The following is a 16,370-nucleotide window of genomic DNA, read 5'->3' on the forward strand; positions in this document are numbered from 1 at the left end:
TTCTCCCAACTACTAAAGGACTGAGCTGTTTTCACATCCTTCTCTCTGGTGCTGTGTCAGAAATTCTTCGTAACTTAGTATTGATGTTGCATGACTGGCCATTAAGCAGAGAAGTTTTCTTTTTATTTTCTGAGTGTTTCCCTGCAGACTGGTGCAGCTAAAAACACTTGGAAGTGAGAAAGATGCCGCTGCAGTGTTGCTAGCAGGGCATTATATGTTGCCTTCCCAGTTCTGTATATCATCTCTCTGGAGGAAGAGAAGACCAAGGTCTCATATCCCTCATACAAGGTGGAATAAGGTGCAAGATAAGTGTCTGTTTGCCTGCATCCCTGTGCCTGCAAACCTTTCTGCAGCACATGGGGGGGTTGCAGGTATCTGGGAATGCACAGTTGCTGAGATGGCACTGGTCTCCTACTGTGCCTTCCTGTTATTCTGATTCTGGGTGATCTCACCCAAACACAGCAGCTTCTTGCTCTCTCTTCAAGTATCAGTGGATCAGTGCCTCTGTGTGCTGCTCAGCTGGCAGCTGAAGTACAGGAGAAAAGCAAAGGGAGGGTTAGGCTGGTCTACAATTGCAATGTTAATGCAAAAGGCTTGGCCTGTGTTTATAGCCTCACTTTCATTTTGATTATCAGTTGCTTTCAGTATATTGAGAGCATATACAGGGTAAAGATCATGTTCCTGTAGCTGTGTTGGTGAGTTCCTTACTACTGCCCGGCACGGCTTACGTGTTTTTCAGGGAAAACTTCTGCTAGGGTTTTCTCATCTGGCTTGGTTCTTACACGTTGCTACCTGGAAAAGATGACATGGAACAAAGCTGAAAGCAGGGGGACAAGTGCCATTTCAAACTTGAAGAATCTGAAGGCACAACTTTTTCCTGAAATTCACAGCCAAGCAGTCCAGGCCCAGCACACCTATGAAATCCAAAATTTTGCCATCTTGTTTTCATGTGATAAAGGTTACTGCCTATTTAAATAAAAAACATGGAAAAACAAAACAAAAAATGGAAAACTGATGTGCCTTGAGGAGCCACGATGTTACTTGTAGGCATAGAAGCCCTTTGGGTGCCTTTCACAGGCTGGATTATTTTGCTGGTGATAATTTTCAGCATTGTTTTTTTGAGCAATATTAGCGAGGAGGGAGCAGAAAGAAAATCACTTCAAATTGATGAGCCCTAGATGTTCATCTAGAGGATTTTTACTAACTTCATAAAAGCTCCTGTAAACTTAATCAAAAAAATATGGCAAAGGTGTTTTTTTCCTCTTTTCATAGTCTTTAAACCACTTGATTTTTAATGGTTTTATCTTGCTGATGACAGAAGGCTTAGAGTCCTGTGGCACATCTTCTGACGCAGGAAGAGGTGGATGTTTTTTTACCCTAGTGCTCTGCATGACTGTTAGTTTTGTCAATGTTTCCTTGATTCTGTAGAGATGTCAGTGTTTCCTTGATGCTGCTCCTGGGGAGCAGCAGATCCAAATGGCCAGCATTTACTTTCAGAAAGATTTCTCAGGAACAGGTAGGGCAAGGATCAGTGATGAATGTGCTGGCATTGGCAGCAGAGGTTAGTGGTGAGTGTTTCAAAAGGCAGATACTTATATTGTTCTTTGAGAGATTCCTGGTATTTGGACTAGTTCACCACAGAACATTAAAAAAAAAAAAAAAGAGGCATATTTCAGAAGCAACATTAAAGAGGATGTGGAGGCTTGATAAGCAGGTTCTGCTGAAGAAAAATATTTGGTTTTCCTATCCTGGCAGGGTTAGGAATTATCTGTTAGAATTTGTCTGAAAATTCATGAGAAAATAATTTCCTGGCAAATAAACAAAAACAAACAAAAGCTTTAACAGCACTGACCCATTATTGATTCTGGTAATTTGGTAGTGAAGATTTGTAATTTTTAAGAGAGTAAATATATCCATGAAAAACCCACCATTTTTGCATTTGGTTACAGAGCTGCTGTCTAGCAGTAAAAATGCATTTGAGAAAAAGGGTTGTGAAGAACCATGCAGGTTGTTTCAGGGGCAGCATTTCTCTGTATAGATTACTTCAGTAGAAGAGCTTTGTGTTTTCTCAGGAGAGAAAAAGCCCCTCACGACCTACTTGTGTGCTTTCCCTCTGTGTTGAACTTCGAAGCATGAGCATCTCATCTTGAGGTATCTCGAATAATTATCTTCTCCCACCCACTATCTGACCCTTAAGCACAGTGACTTGTCATTAAAAAAAAAAAAAAGGTGCCATACCCTCCTTATCAAAGGCCTTGTATTTAATGTCTCTGCCCTCCCACCTAGACAGTTGCTTGCCTTATTCCAGCACTGATGGGTAAGGGGGGGCCATGTGATGATTTATCTACAGGATTTATCAACTGCCCTGCTAGTCACCCACTGGGTGTAGGCTAGGATGTCCTGACATCAGTGTTCAAAGACCAAGAGGAAGAGAAACTACCTCCAGCTGGATTTTATACAGATCTAGTTGTCTCTGAAAGTGCCAGCAGATTTAAATTACTGCTGCTGTTGTCAACAAGTTCTTCCTGCATGTTCCGTAACGATTAAGGTCCTTAGAGGTTTTGGATCACTTATGTTTCTCAGTGTAGCTACAGATTGTGAACATAAGGGTTGCATCAAGTATATTAAATAATGAATTGAAAGGCAGAGGTTCCTTTTCTTCTGTGTACTTTGGGTAGAATAATTCCTGCTGACTCTACATTTCTTGTTACTGAAAAAGATAACCCGATCAGGTAGCTCAGTGTTAACATTAAATTTGTCAGCTTTTCCTCTTGATGTATAATTGCTCTTAGAAACAGCTGCTGCCTTGCTGCTACCAGTGTCAGGGAGAATTTTGTTTGATGAATTAATCAACGTGTTATTCTATCAGGAACCATTTATGGATTCAAATACAAAAGTAGGATGAAACTTGGGAGGAGGGTGTTAAATTTCTTGAATTCAATAAATCTTTCAGCTCCAGTGAACTTATTCTAAAAACTTTTGGCTGGTCTGCAAGTTATTTACTAAACGGGTTGGGAAATAATAAACACTTCTTTTGGAGCTTCCTATTCCAGACAATAGTACAGATTAGAGCAAGGGGGAAAAAAACAAACAAACAAACAAACAAGGATGATATTTATTGCTAATCTGACTATCTAAAAAAAACATTTCTGATGCTTGTCATATTGATCAGAAGTCCCATCTCTGTTCCTATCCTGTTCTCAGGCTATGCACATTGGTGAGCCATCATTAGTTACTTTGCTGTATGTAGTTTGATGTGTTCTGCCAAAATGGTGGTAGGAAACCAGTGTTTCTAGGGAACAGAAGCAAACTGGAAATAGTAATCCCTTTCCCTTTTCCTCTGTATAATGTCTGCAGCTTTGCCAGTTTCTTTGTTATCACTAGGTATGTAGAAGTGGTTGTGTAATAAGGGTGGAGTAGAACAAAGTACAGGCCCTGCCTTCAGATCACAAAACGTCTAGTTCTAGTCTTCAGGGAATCTGAGCATTGTCCAGGTTTGCTGGAGCTGATCGTAGGTATAATTAGCATATTGCCAGAGAATCATGTCCTTCTAACATGTACCCAGCTCAACAAATGAAGCCTGAAAGACACAGTCAGACCCTATTACTCTCCTTGGATTTGTTTCTGTGCTCAGCAGTATGGATGGGTAATTCTCTCTCTAGTCTTTTGAAGAGTTTATGAACTGTGGAATAACTGTTGCTTGTCCACTTTGAAAGAGGATGAGCTAAATATTTTTTATTTTATTTTATTTTATTTATTTATTTATTTTGTGGCATGAACGCTAGCATCTGGAAGCAAGCACTGAAGAACAGCATCTTGAATTTAGGTTTGCACCCTTCCTTGGTTTCATCTCAGTATTTAACTATAAAGATGTCCAATGAAACGGATCATTGAGGGGTTTCAGATTACTAATGTGCTCAGTGTTTTTAGAGCTTTATTTCCTTAAAAAAAAAAAAAGAAAAGAAAAGAGAAGAGGAGGAGTCTTTCTTCTCCATTACAAAGACCGTTGCTTCTTATGCTATGAAAATGTTTGTTTGTTTGATTGATTTTTTTCCCTGGATATAAATTTAATTGAAAATCTTTACTGCTGCAGTTAATAAAAAGCCTCTTCTATGTACGGGTCTTTTTGTAATATCACAAGAAACCAATATCTGGTGGTTTCCAGAAGAGACAATTTCATCTAAATTTGCCTTCTGTGATTCTAGATGGTACTTGACATTTCAGTACATCCAGTAAACTCAGTTTTGAGGTGGGAGGGGGAGAATTAAAAAGGTACAGTTACCATTATTGACCTTGCATTAGGAAGAGCATGTACGTTAGATGATGTGATAAATTTTCTTTTGAAAGCCATTGCAAAGTAATGATCAGAAAATCATTTTTTTGTGTGATCAACCTCTTATTTTCAGTTCTCTAGACATCATCTTTCCATCTACAAAAAACTCAGATAAAACAAGATGAGTGAAGGTCAAGTTTTATTTTGGTATGACTCTTTCTTTACTGGTCTTGCTTCTAAACTTTTTCTCTCCATTTTTGTATCACTGCACTTCCATTGTGCTCAAAGTTAGTGGGACCAAACTACTAAGTTTTGTAAATTTACAGAGAGAAGCCTTCTCTTACAATGAAATTTCTAGATCTTGTTAACAAGGGAAACGAGAAGCTTAAAGATGCCACAGAAAAGTTTTTTTCATAATTTATTTTTATTATTTCCAAAGTCCGTTCATAGTATGCCTTATTAGTTTGCAATCACAGAAATCACATCTCATCCACAACAGTGTAAGATTTGCCCCATCCTCTGCTGGGGAGACTGATCATCCTCAGACAATCTTGTTCTTTCTCTCCTTTTTTTCCCCATTATCATCCTGACTAGGAGCGCCTAGTTATGTCCTAATTGGTTCTTTCTTTTTATTGACCAGCTCTCCTTCTGACTGGGGGCTAATGTTGACCTGCTTTCTCTGTTGGATATGCCTGCATAGTTTTGTAGCTCCTTTGAGACAATCCATTAATAAAGAAATACCTAATTTATCCAGCTTGTGGTTAAGTAGGATTTAAAATGCTGCAATTCACTCCATAACTTTGTGTAATGAGCAGGAGTGGGAACCTACCTATTTTCTTAAGCTTAGCAACTCCAGCACATCCTATATGAACAAAGTTGTAACTGTTGTTACTAACATCTACTTCCTTCTGCTTACTTCAACTCTTCGTGGATAGGTTAATCAGTAATTTTAACTGCAAGATGTGATTATGATCTGCAGTCATCTAGTATAGGTTGCATAAGGGTATGTTTTAAGCGAGGGTATTCACACTGTGTCTTGAGGATGTTTTTTTTTAGTAGCAACATTTTCAGCTTACTTCTTAGCAGACCTTTCAGGAGGCTTTTCCTGGTTTATTCTTAGCTTCTCCTGACACCCACAAAAGATTGCAGAAGGATGGTTTATCTCTGTTGCATAATGACCTAGCAGGCAGGACTCTTTCGGTTGTCTGGGGCAATAACAGTAAGAAAACAGCTGACCTTTACCTTGGTTTTATTTCAAGAGGTGACACTGACTCATGGTGCTCTGTAACCTTGTGGGGGATTCTCCTACAAAAGCAGTGATGTATTAAGAGCAGAGGTAGAAATGATGAGAGAAAATAGCTTCAGCTGCTGTGAGTTATTTGTGTCCATTTCTCAATCTGCTCTTATCCTCACATAAACACCATATTGCCCTGGTGTTCTGACATGTGAATTACTACCTAGAGCAGGCATTAAATAATAAATACTGTATTCCAGGAAGCGTGTGACAACACAATGAGATTGTTGGGTGTTTTGGGGGATGACCACCATAATGTATTCTTACACACACTGGTTCTGCAATTGGCACTTTTTACAGGGTGGGGAGACTGGGAGCATATTTTTGGTGTCTGACGTCCTTCTGGGTTAGGGAGAATCTGTTTTACATTGAGTGTAATCAAGGTTTAACCACTGCCAGGTCCACATGATAGAGAGGAGACAGCAGGAGAACCTATCCCATGCCAAAGCAGCTGGTCAATATCTAAAACAAGACGTTTAGAAGGTGACTTGCTGTTATAATGGGAAAATACTGAAGACCATATATTCAGGCCTTGTAAAACACCATTGGTATGGCATTGTGATAGTATGAGGTGCAGAGAGGTTCTCACACAGTTATTTCAGCTTTTTATTGTCCCTCACAGAAATGTTGAAGGGACTGAACCAACTCATGCATTTCTTCATTGGGGCTTGGTAGAGTGGCTCATAGGAATAATCACAAACAAGACATCTCGCTGAAATCCAGAAGTAGAAGTTGCAGATTCTTCTACAACTATCCATCATCCACCATGGCTCTTTGGCTCTTTACCAGGCCAGTAACATTTTCTTATGAAAATCCATGTTGTTCTTGTTGTGCTTTAGTAAGAAGGAAAAAAGAATTCTGGACTAGAAGACAGACAATTCGCTATAATATTTGCCATGAGAAGGACACCAGTGCTGGAAGTGAAGAGGATTCAATATTTAAGGCTCCATTTAATATCCCCCCAATGACCTTTTGTCAGAAGAGAGCTGAGGGTGTTAACATCCAGGGTAGTCTGTGAAAGGATATGTGCTTTTAATCAGCTTCCCAATAGTAGGATAATAAAGCCATTAATCCTTTTAGTATTCTGCTTCTATTATCTCTATCTCTTCTCTCCAAGGTCACTAAAGCAGTAAACAATAGGGAAGATAAGCTTCGAAGGAGCTGAAGTGTAGAGCAGTAAGGAGAGAAAAAAAAAAAAAAAGCAGTATAGATTGTTCTTTTTCCAGCTTTTTGTGAGGGAATCAAACCTGCAGAGCACAAACTGAACAGTTTCCCATGGTACTGGTCACAATAGATTTCCAATATAGTTTAAGCTTCTTGTGTTCTCCAAGCATCATTTGTTACACTTAGACCAAGAATTAGGAATTTTTCATCTCATCAAGAGACAAACCTGGTTGGCCCTGGGGAGGGAGGCAAATTGTTTTTATAGTCCAGAGCTCTAATTTGTTTTGGTTTCAGTAAGTTTATTTAGTTTCTTTCAAACAAACAAATAAGTGTGTTTAGTTTCTTTATAACAAGCAAGCAAAAACAAAACACCCTCCCCCCAGAACTGTCATCTGCCACATGTACTGATTTCTGCTGGTGACATTTTTTGCATAACAAATTGGATGTAGTAGCAAAAAGCTTCTATGAAGATATCATTTAAATCTCTAAAGTGTGCTTATATTCTCAGCTGTGGTGAACTCTACCCCGGTGCAACAGAGACTCATTTTCCCATGACTTCATTAGACCATGTACACAAGAACCAAATCTGGCTGTTTGCATATTAAATGCAATATTGATATGCTTATCTCTTGTAAGCTCTTCATATTCAAGTATATCTAAAGGGTCAGTCCCAAGGTTTATCCAGCCCAATATCCCATTTCCAAGAGCGATCAGTTAAAGGAGGAATAAAGGAGTTAAAGGAGCCAAGTGCAAGCAGACAGCGCTGAACCTTGTAATCTCCCAAGCTTCAGCGATTCTTGCTTTAGGGATTTCCTAAGCCAGATCTGGTATTATCCTGTTTAATACCCAAAATGGATTTTTTTTTTGTCATTATTTTGTTTAATTACTTCTTGAGCTCATCTAAAATTTAATATTCATGACATTCGGTGGCAATGAGTACAATAGTTTTTAATAGGGCTTTTTGAAGAAGTATTGGAGGATTTCACTGGTTTATCACCATGTCACTGGTGATGGCTGCTCCTGGGATTTCAGAGAAAAACATAAAACCTCTGGGATGGACAATTATTTATTGAATTTTCTAGGGAGAGAAATGTATTCTTCAGGTAGCCAATGATGAACATAATAGTTCACATACCATAAAAATTGTGGCTGTTTTCACTATGGATGATGTCACTTTGCCTTATATTGATTGCTTTTGAATGCATCTCTTCTAATTTAATAATATTCTATAATATTTAGTAGATTGTTTTTTCTCCAGCATAGAAAACATCTCATTTTATAAGTTTAGTATCCACTGCATTTTTGTTTAGGTCCTGGTTCATTCTTTCTTTGATGTTTTAATTTAAGTAGAACAAGTAAGTTTTGTCCTGAAATACTAAATAATTGTTTTATGATAGATATTTTGGTTAATTAAAAATGTAGTCAAGCCCCAATTTGCACAATCAAAAGATTTCTTTTGATTGCTGGAGCTTTGAGCTGCCTTTACAGCAGAACTTTTATCCATACCCGAGTTCTTTTTCTTACTCTGTTCACCTGAAGTTCTGCAGGCAGTTCTGCCTCAGTGAGCAGAAGGGTTCCCCATGACGGACAGGGTGTGTATGAGGGTGGCATTGTAGCATGTCGTTTGTGTACATAGGTGATGGAGAAATGAAGAACAGTGGTAATAGATTATAAGAAGTAGGATCAACAGTCCTTTCTCATGCTAGAATAAACCCTGCAACCTAGTCTGACATTTTCGCATTACGTAAACTGACAGGATTAATCCCTTGTGATTCCATCCCCAGAATTTTTTTATTTTAGGTGCTAGGTACCTTGGCTCTCTATACTGTTACTGTCAGTGTTAAAGGCCAGTTTTATTGCGTACTGCAGCGCTCTAATGACTTTGTTTTGTGTACTGTGCTGTGAATATCCAAGCCAAATTGTTAGTCTTAACGCGTTTTGAAGAAAATGCATTTCCTGAGGTATGACGTGTTCTGCCTTATACTTTAGTTAATATATCAGTTCTTCTGCCTTAGGCAGAGATGCTTAGCCTTCTGTCTCCTGGTTGTTGCTTTTAATTTGAATTCAGTTATGATCCTCAAGAAAACTGTCTCAGACATTATAATTGATTTAAATTCACAACAGAAATGGTCCTTAAGCCATCACATGTTTTTCAGGCATTCATACGGCTGAAATCACACGTCTAGCTTAGGCTTTGCCAGGCAGCTATAGAGAATATTTTTCACCATCAGCTGCATAGGATAGCAATGATATTCTGGTTGCATTGAAATTGCGTAAAATGAATTGAGCTCCTCTGCTTAAGTTACTGCTGAGCATCCAACTGCTCCTGAAAGCAGCTGTACTGCTCAGGTTTCCCCACTCTGCTTTCACTCTAATCTGTACAATCCCAGCACTTTTTTGTGTTAGTTCTTGAAATCACTGAACCCATTAGCAAATGGATTCAACTCACTAATTAGGCAGTGAATATCTCAGCTGGAGGGAGAAAAAAAAAAAAGAAAAAAGAAAAACACAAAAACCTATCCTACTGAACTGATATGGCTTCCTTTCAAGTGGCGAATTTTAGGCATGATGAGTAGCCAGTCCAAAACATACACAAAACATACACAAAGTCATGTTTTTCCTCAGGTATGCGATGTCACATCGCAGAAGCATGAAAGCTCTGTAAAATACATTCCTGAAATACATTCTGTAAATATCTCATCATCTCACTCTGTTTTCTTCCTCTTGTTTACTGCTTCTAGCCTGGCAAATAAAGTGGTTATCAAAGAGTTCCTGTGTGTGTGTACAGATAGATAGCTATAAGGATGCTTTGCCCTCATTTGAGCAAAAGCTTTAAGTGTTCAGGCTTTCTGTAGCAAGAAACTAGGAATGGACCCAGCTGGGGTACATTGTTTGCTCAACTATTCCTCTCATATTTTATTTGCAAGATAGTATTTCTTGATTTATTTACTTGTAAATTGAATATATGTGTGTTTACCAGTGTTATACAGACATTTTGTGGCTGAAAGACTGTCTGAGACCTCAGGTAATTGAGTTGCTGTGTAAGCAGTTGTAATGGTGTCCTGCTAAATTAGCTGTCACTTTTTCTGTAGAATTTTTCCTGTGAAGATAACCAATATACTGGTGTCTTAAGGATGGTTTGAATTATGATCAAGTGAAGAAGTTCACCTAAAGAAAGAATATGTCCAAATTACAGTCTCATTTCTCTCCTTATCTGATACAAGCTGTTTTTTAAGACTGCAAAAATGAAAGAAACCCAGGCTGTGCTGTTATGGATTTTCCTGTCTTTCCTTCCAGTTTTGGCAGATGGCATGGCTCCTGCCACTGGCCAGGTATGTGAGTAGAAAGTTGGTAATATTAGCGACAGGTCGTCTTCGAGTCTGGCTTGCAGCAAGACCTGCTGATGACCTTGTGTGGAGGTTTCTTCAATACAACTCTCAGCCCAGCTGCGAAGATCAGCAGTGTTGCCTTGGATTAAACCTACTCATAGGTCTTCAGGCTGCTGGAAAAGCATCAGAGTTTCATTAAGATGCAGAGATGAGGTGATTAACCATGCTGACTTACAGCAGTTGCTAACTGATTCATGAAATTCTGGGTGCAATCTGAATTTCAGGGAAGGCTGTTTGCTCTGTGACAGTTCCCTGGTTTTGTTTATGATTTAAACCGATTGGTCTTTTATCTCAGTGTTTGGCAGAAGGTGAAGCAATTGTACTATTTTGGCTGCCCTCTGACAGCTTCTCACGAGGATGCTAGGACTTGAGACAAGCATGAATCAATTGGTTTCTCAGAAAAATTCTGAGAACTGGCTCTCTGCCACTCTGCCTGGAAATGGGACAAAAATAGTGACATTGCTCCAATCTCTTCCACTTTGCTGAAATGCCCCCAAATCCTCAGGCTAGAAAAATGGTCCACAAAAGCAAAAAATGGCAGTGTGCTTCTGTTGTTAATAATGACAGGATTTAGGGTGACTGGAAGATCCAAAGTACTTGGCTTTGCTTGGTGAACTGAAACACAGAAATACGGATTGAACAGTCAAGTGCTAATCTGCAAAGAGCAAGTGGTGTGATTTTGCCTCCGGAAGAAATCACTTTTGTGTATAAGTGATACACAGTAGGCGAATGAGGCCGGAGACTCCAGAACTAACAGTGTGAGCCACTACCTCTTGAGCTCAGGAGCTTTGCTGCCCAATTCCAGGCTATACCAGAGCATTCTCTTCAAGGCTTTTTCAGATTTAGGAAACCTATAACAACAGAGAGATGTTGCTACAAACATATGGTATCAGAAGATGTTATTGTGGTAATTTAGCCTGCTTTTCCATGTGTGAAAAGTTGGAAAAAGAAAGGGTAAATGATAAATGCTGTAGGAGGAAATACTCAATTGCACTTTAAAGACTGGGAACACTCCCACGAGGGCCAGATGTAACACTCCCATGAGGGCCAGATGTTGCATATTATGTTGATCACAGGGGAAGATTAGTTTATTTTGATAATACATGCACGCTTTTTATAAAACAGTGTTTTCAGGCTCTCAAAATCTAATTAAGGAAGGGTGTGACCGTGCGATGCAACATCCACCCTGTTCAGAGCTACCAGGTCGGGCTGGGAAGCTGCGCAGTTGTATTAACCTGGTGCTGTGTCCCAGCTACCAAGCTCTGACTCCTGCACTCCTCGTTAACACCTGTAGCACTCCCAGTGTTGGAGCTAAGCACTGAGAGTTGAAGGCCTGCGCATCCTTCAGCACCTTAGCTTCTGTTTCATTTATTGACAAGATCAATATGTTTGTATTTCATATCATTCGTGAAGATACAAAACTGGCCTGCTTTCAGTATTGTCTCGGGAATGTTAGAGTCCTTTGGTGTAGTTTTACAGGATCTGTCATAGTCTATAATACAATTTGTGTTTTATGTCCTTGTTTCATTTATTTTGACTTAAAATTTTATGTAAAGAATGATTAATAATACACTGAGATCTTGAACAGAGATTAAAATTTTGTGTATTATTTACTTTTAGGTAGCTTAACATTTTTAATAGAAAAATCTGTTTTATGTATCTAAACCTATAATTATAAATGAAAATTGTTTAGGTAATCTGGTGAATAATTAGAAAAACTAGAAATTAGATACATTTGGATTAATTAATATTTGATTTTAGAATGTGGTTATAAGGAAACATGAATAAGAAGAGAATGCTGGAAGTGTATTTGTTGGTAAAGTGATTAAGAGAACAAAAGTAACTTAGTAAAGATTTAAGACTGCCTTAGCTGACAGTACTAAGTTTTTTTGTTTGTTTGTTTGTTTGTTTGTTTTTTACCACAGTGTGATATAAAACAGTGTTGAAGATTTCTCTTATAAATTTGTAATGAAACAGAGGGTCATCAAAACTCTGCTGAGGACCGTGAACATATTGAATAAACTTAGATGAATCATTAACTTGTATCTTGTAAGACATAATAAATTCATCTAACGGATTGTTGTCTGGGGTTTCATCCGGGTTTTATAGGATTAGAGAGTAGAGTAGAACTGATGAGAGAGGGGTGAGGCGAAATGAATAGAAACACAGCAAAAGCCACAGGAGAAGGTCATCCCACCCAATGCAGAAAAGCAACCTCAAAACTGAGCATTAATTTTAACTTAGCTCTATATATCTAGTACAACACATGCTGTGGTTATGTAGCTGTTTGATATGAGCTGTTGTTAGATGGTGCTAACACTCTTCCATATGCAGGGTTTTCTTTGGCTTGTTTATGGACATCTGGTGGTCTGTGAAGAACTGGCTGTTTATGTGACTTCTGTTCCTCACTTCTAATCCTAAAAATACATGAAATACTTTCTTCATCTCACTTTTTGATGCAGCAGAATTGCCCTAAGATTAACTATGCATCTGAGAAGTGTCAGTAGGACAGGATCCATGAGCAAGGTATCTGGTAGGATATGGTCTCTACTAAGGAAATGCGTGGGAATATTGCGTGAAGCAGCAGCAGGATTCCAGTTACTTTAAAGAGCTTTAAAAGTTCTGGGTCCACAAAAGGCTGCTCTGCCCTGAGGGAATGTTACTCCTTGCATACTGGCTTCTGTGCCAATATGGAAATGCATGTAGCAGTTTTTTTTTCAGTGCCTGTTTCCCACACGTTGCTGTGCCTTAGCAGAGGAATGAGCTGCTCTCATTTGTCTGGAAATTTCTTTCTGGCTGATAGTGGGTAGATGGGTCGCTAGGTGCAATGGAAAGGCTGTGCATATTCACATATCCTCTTTTACTTTCCTCACCTGTTTGATAAGCCCTTAAGTACTTAAAACAAAGAGTGTGGGCTGTGCTACTGTGGTGGGGTTCCCACAATATGCATGTAGCAGGCTACAGGTCAGCTTGTAGGCTACAAGTCAACACTGCTGTTGGTGGGGATTTGGTGCCATTTGTTTTTGCCAAGGGACATTGAAGCAAAGGATTTCAAGCTGTCATCCACTTAAATACCATGGGTTAAAGGATAAATTACTTTACAAAACTGTGAAATGTGGAAATGATCACTTATTAAGGTATTAAAATGGGTCCTCCCTACCGTCTTTCTGCTCCCAAAAGGGCTTACCACTAAGGTGGTATCTGCTTCCAATACATTTTGGTGGTGAACCAGGGCTTGTGTGCATCTAACAGAACAGAGCCTTAGCTGCCAAATAGACTTCGAATGTGCCAAGATGATTGTGCTCTGTTACAGGAGTCTCAAACTGGATGTGAGAGGTTGCAGAATGACAGGATGGGAACTCATTAAGGCATCCTGAAAGCTCTTGAAAAAAAAGGGTCAGAGATGCCTTGAATTAAGATCTGTAAGTAGCAGTTTTTAGCTCTTGCTCTTGGTGTTCGCATACATTACAGAAGGTTGAATTTTTGGCCCTCTGCTTTGTATCTGGTATGCAATGACTAGTTTCCTCTTAATCTGTAGTGAGACAGTGCACTGTCATTGCAGCAATTCATTACCTCACTGTCATTCTGTATGAAATTTATCAATTCAAAACAAACTTCTAGGAAATATGCAATATATATATATCTATACACACAATATTGGAAAAATACTTGATAATAGAACTAGCTTTGTGGATAATGAGAGAATGGGGTCAGGGCCACAGACAATACATTATTGAAATGGCCAGTTCTATAAATACGTTGGTAAAATTCAGAAGTACCGGAAAGCAAATTAACGAAGAATAAAGGCCCAACTGTTCAATTGGCCCCAACATAGCCCCTAAATCTGTGTGAACAAATGTTTTTGAGCAGAATTAGCCCATTTGGCTATACAATCTGTGCATTGTGTACTTGCTTTCATTTGCAATAAATGTGAACAAAAAACTTTATTTTCCAATGTTCCGTATGCAAATCCAAGCCTTGATTCTGTAGTATGTTTGCTGATATATAATACGCACAGGTGCAGAGGCCAAACTTTAGACCAGTTCTCGAAAAGGCAACCAGACAGATGAAAAACAAAACAGTGCCCAAGGCCTACATTTCTGGCTTCAAAAGTCAAAGACCCAGAAGGACATTCAGCTTTCTCCTACTAACTATTTTCAGCATCCCAGTGCAGAACTGGAAATACTTGCAAGACCCAGACTAGGCATGCTCATTCCCAATACTACTTTGATTTGGCAGTAACATTTTTTTCAACTCCAAACTGGTCTTCTCAGTTCAATTTCTCTAGGTGTGCAAATATCAGAGCATTCTTAAGCCTTTCTCAGCTGGAAAAATGAGATTTTTTTTATTTTTTTTTTTCCATCCTGACTGCTTCTATCCCACATGAAAATCAAGATAGAGATGGAAAAGGTACACTTTCAAGTTTCAGAAGAATACCAGCTTGGATTTATGCCAAATGCAAGGGAAAAAAAGGTTTAAGCATTTTGTAACTACTATTGTCATTCTGTAGCAGACAGTGTTATGGGTGACTTGCTTCGCATGAAAAGAATGTTGTTAATTTTATTTTTCAGGTACCAGAAAATACTCAGAGAAGTGACCCTAATGGATCAGGATTTTCTGTTAGTGATTCACACTAGTCAGCCAGTTCTCTGGCTGAGTATTCTTGAGAATGATCTTTCTGTAAGACAGAAAGTCTCAATTATTGCTTTCAGCACACGTTAAACAAGCTGCTGTCTTGAGCAGCTTGGAAGTAATAAACTGTGCTGAACCGAGCTCAGATACAGGCATACATAATCCTACGCAAGTCTCTGGTCTTAGATGCATACAAACTACTTGCTATACTCTTACACTCTTGGAACTGAAGTGAAGAAACATTTCTCTTTGAACAGAAACTGTGTGAGTGATAAATGCCAAACTGACAATAAGTATACATGGATTGTCACACAGTTGGGCTTTAGTATGCATAATTTTCTAGGGAAAGCATCAATTACAGGTGGATTGACAGACTATACACCTTGGGCAATAATGTCTGCAATCCCAACACTGCCACAGAATCAGAAAGGCAAGCCAGAAATCAATACAAGTTAAAGAAACTTTTGAAAAGTTCTGAGGACTCTTACTTAGTTGAACCATAACTAACAGCAGCACATTAAAAAACATTATCAGGCAATTATTAGAGAACAATAACATTGTTAGGCTGACTGGGCTATCCAACAAGGGGCTGTCAATCATGGCTGTTATGAAAAGTGCAGCATTTAGAGGCTGTCAATCATACCTGTTTGTAAAAGCCAAAGGACTTCAGGAATTGTTACTCCTGAATTTACCAACTGGAGAAATAACAAAAGCACCTGAGTCTCATTCAGACTGATATTACAGTTTATGTAGAAGCTCTTGCATAAGCTTATACCTTTATTCATCTGAAAATATCCTATATTACTGGGAACTTGGAAAGGGTTATTTTTCAGTTAGCTGCTTTTCTATCACTTTTTTTTTTTTTTTTTTTTTTTTTTTCAGGCTGCTTGAATGTGTCAGAGCTGGTAACTAAAAGTAACTTTTGTTAGATTCTTTTGATGAGAAGCTAAAATGTTAGAGTTAGCATCCAAGTACCAAAGAGCTGGTGCTGGAGCCATTTAGTTTTCTGGGGATTTTCACACATTTCTGCATATCCAAAACACAGCAGCAAATACCAGCTGGAGAATTTAAAAGGACTTAGGAAATCCTCAACATGGAGGTATTCAACCAGAGATGCTATGAGATACAGTCCCCAAGAGACTGAGAAAACATGGAGCCTTGTGTCTGTTTATTTTTAAGAGAAGCTTTGAATGCACGAACTCGCCTGATTTAACCCAAAAGAAGGTATAGTTAGATTTTTTTTAATCAAATTGAAGAGTTATTTAGAAAAAAAATGTTTTTCTGACAATATCTTTCCTAATGTGTTCTTCTGGAACACAGTCTGTGTTGCAAAAAAGGGAGTTCCCTGTACTCTGCACCATGTCCTAGGTGTCCTGGAATTTTTTTAGAGGGAATGGATGTGAAGGCCAGTAAATCATGATTTTTTGTAATTGAGGCTAAGTGAAAGCATGTGTCTGTGCATTCAGTGTTTGTGATGCTGTTTGAGGACCTGTTTGTTACTGAATAAATAATGGATTTCTGCTTCTTTGAAGGGCTTCCATGTAGGAATTGGTATCATTCAGATCCCAGAAGACTGAGTGTTTTTAGCAGATTTCTTGCAACCCCAGGCCCTTCAGGA

The 16,370-nt window shown here is 38.7% G+C and overlaps 1 protein-coding gene across 32 annotated transcripts in view; it reads left to right on the forward strand.

The window, feature by feature from the left end:
- Nucleotides 1–16,370, forward strand: part of HTR2C (5-hydroxytryptamine receptor 2C) — a 333,447-nt gene that overhangs the window by 252,466 nt on the left and 64,611 nt on the right. Inside the window, exon 1 of one of the 32 annotated variants that reach the window (XM_038184426.2) lies at nt 3,509–3,646. The exons of the other annotated variants lie outside the window; for them this stretch is intronic. The gene's annotated coding sequence lies outside the window, so the exon portion shown is untranslated. Of the gene's footprint in view, nt 1–3,508; nt 3,647–16,370 lie in introns of those variants that run through there. 32 annotated transcript variants of the gene reach the window in all.

This window comes from Anas platyrhynchos, chromosome 10 (genome assembly GCF_047663525.1).
Source record: "Anas platyrhynchos isolate ZD024472 breed Pekin duck chromosome 10, IASCAAS_PekinDuck_T2T, whole genome shotgun sequence".
NCBI classification, from domain to species: domain Eukaryota; kingdom Metazoa; phylum Chordata; class Aves; order Anseriformes; family Anatidae; genus Anas; species Anas platyrhynchos.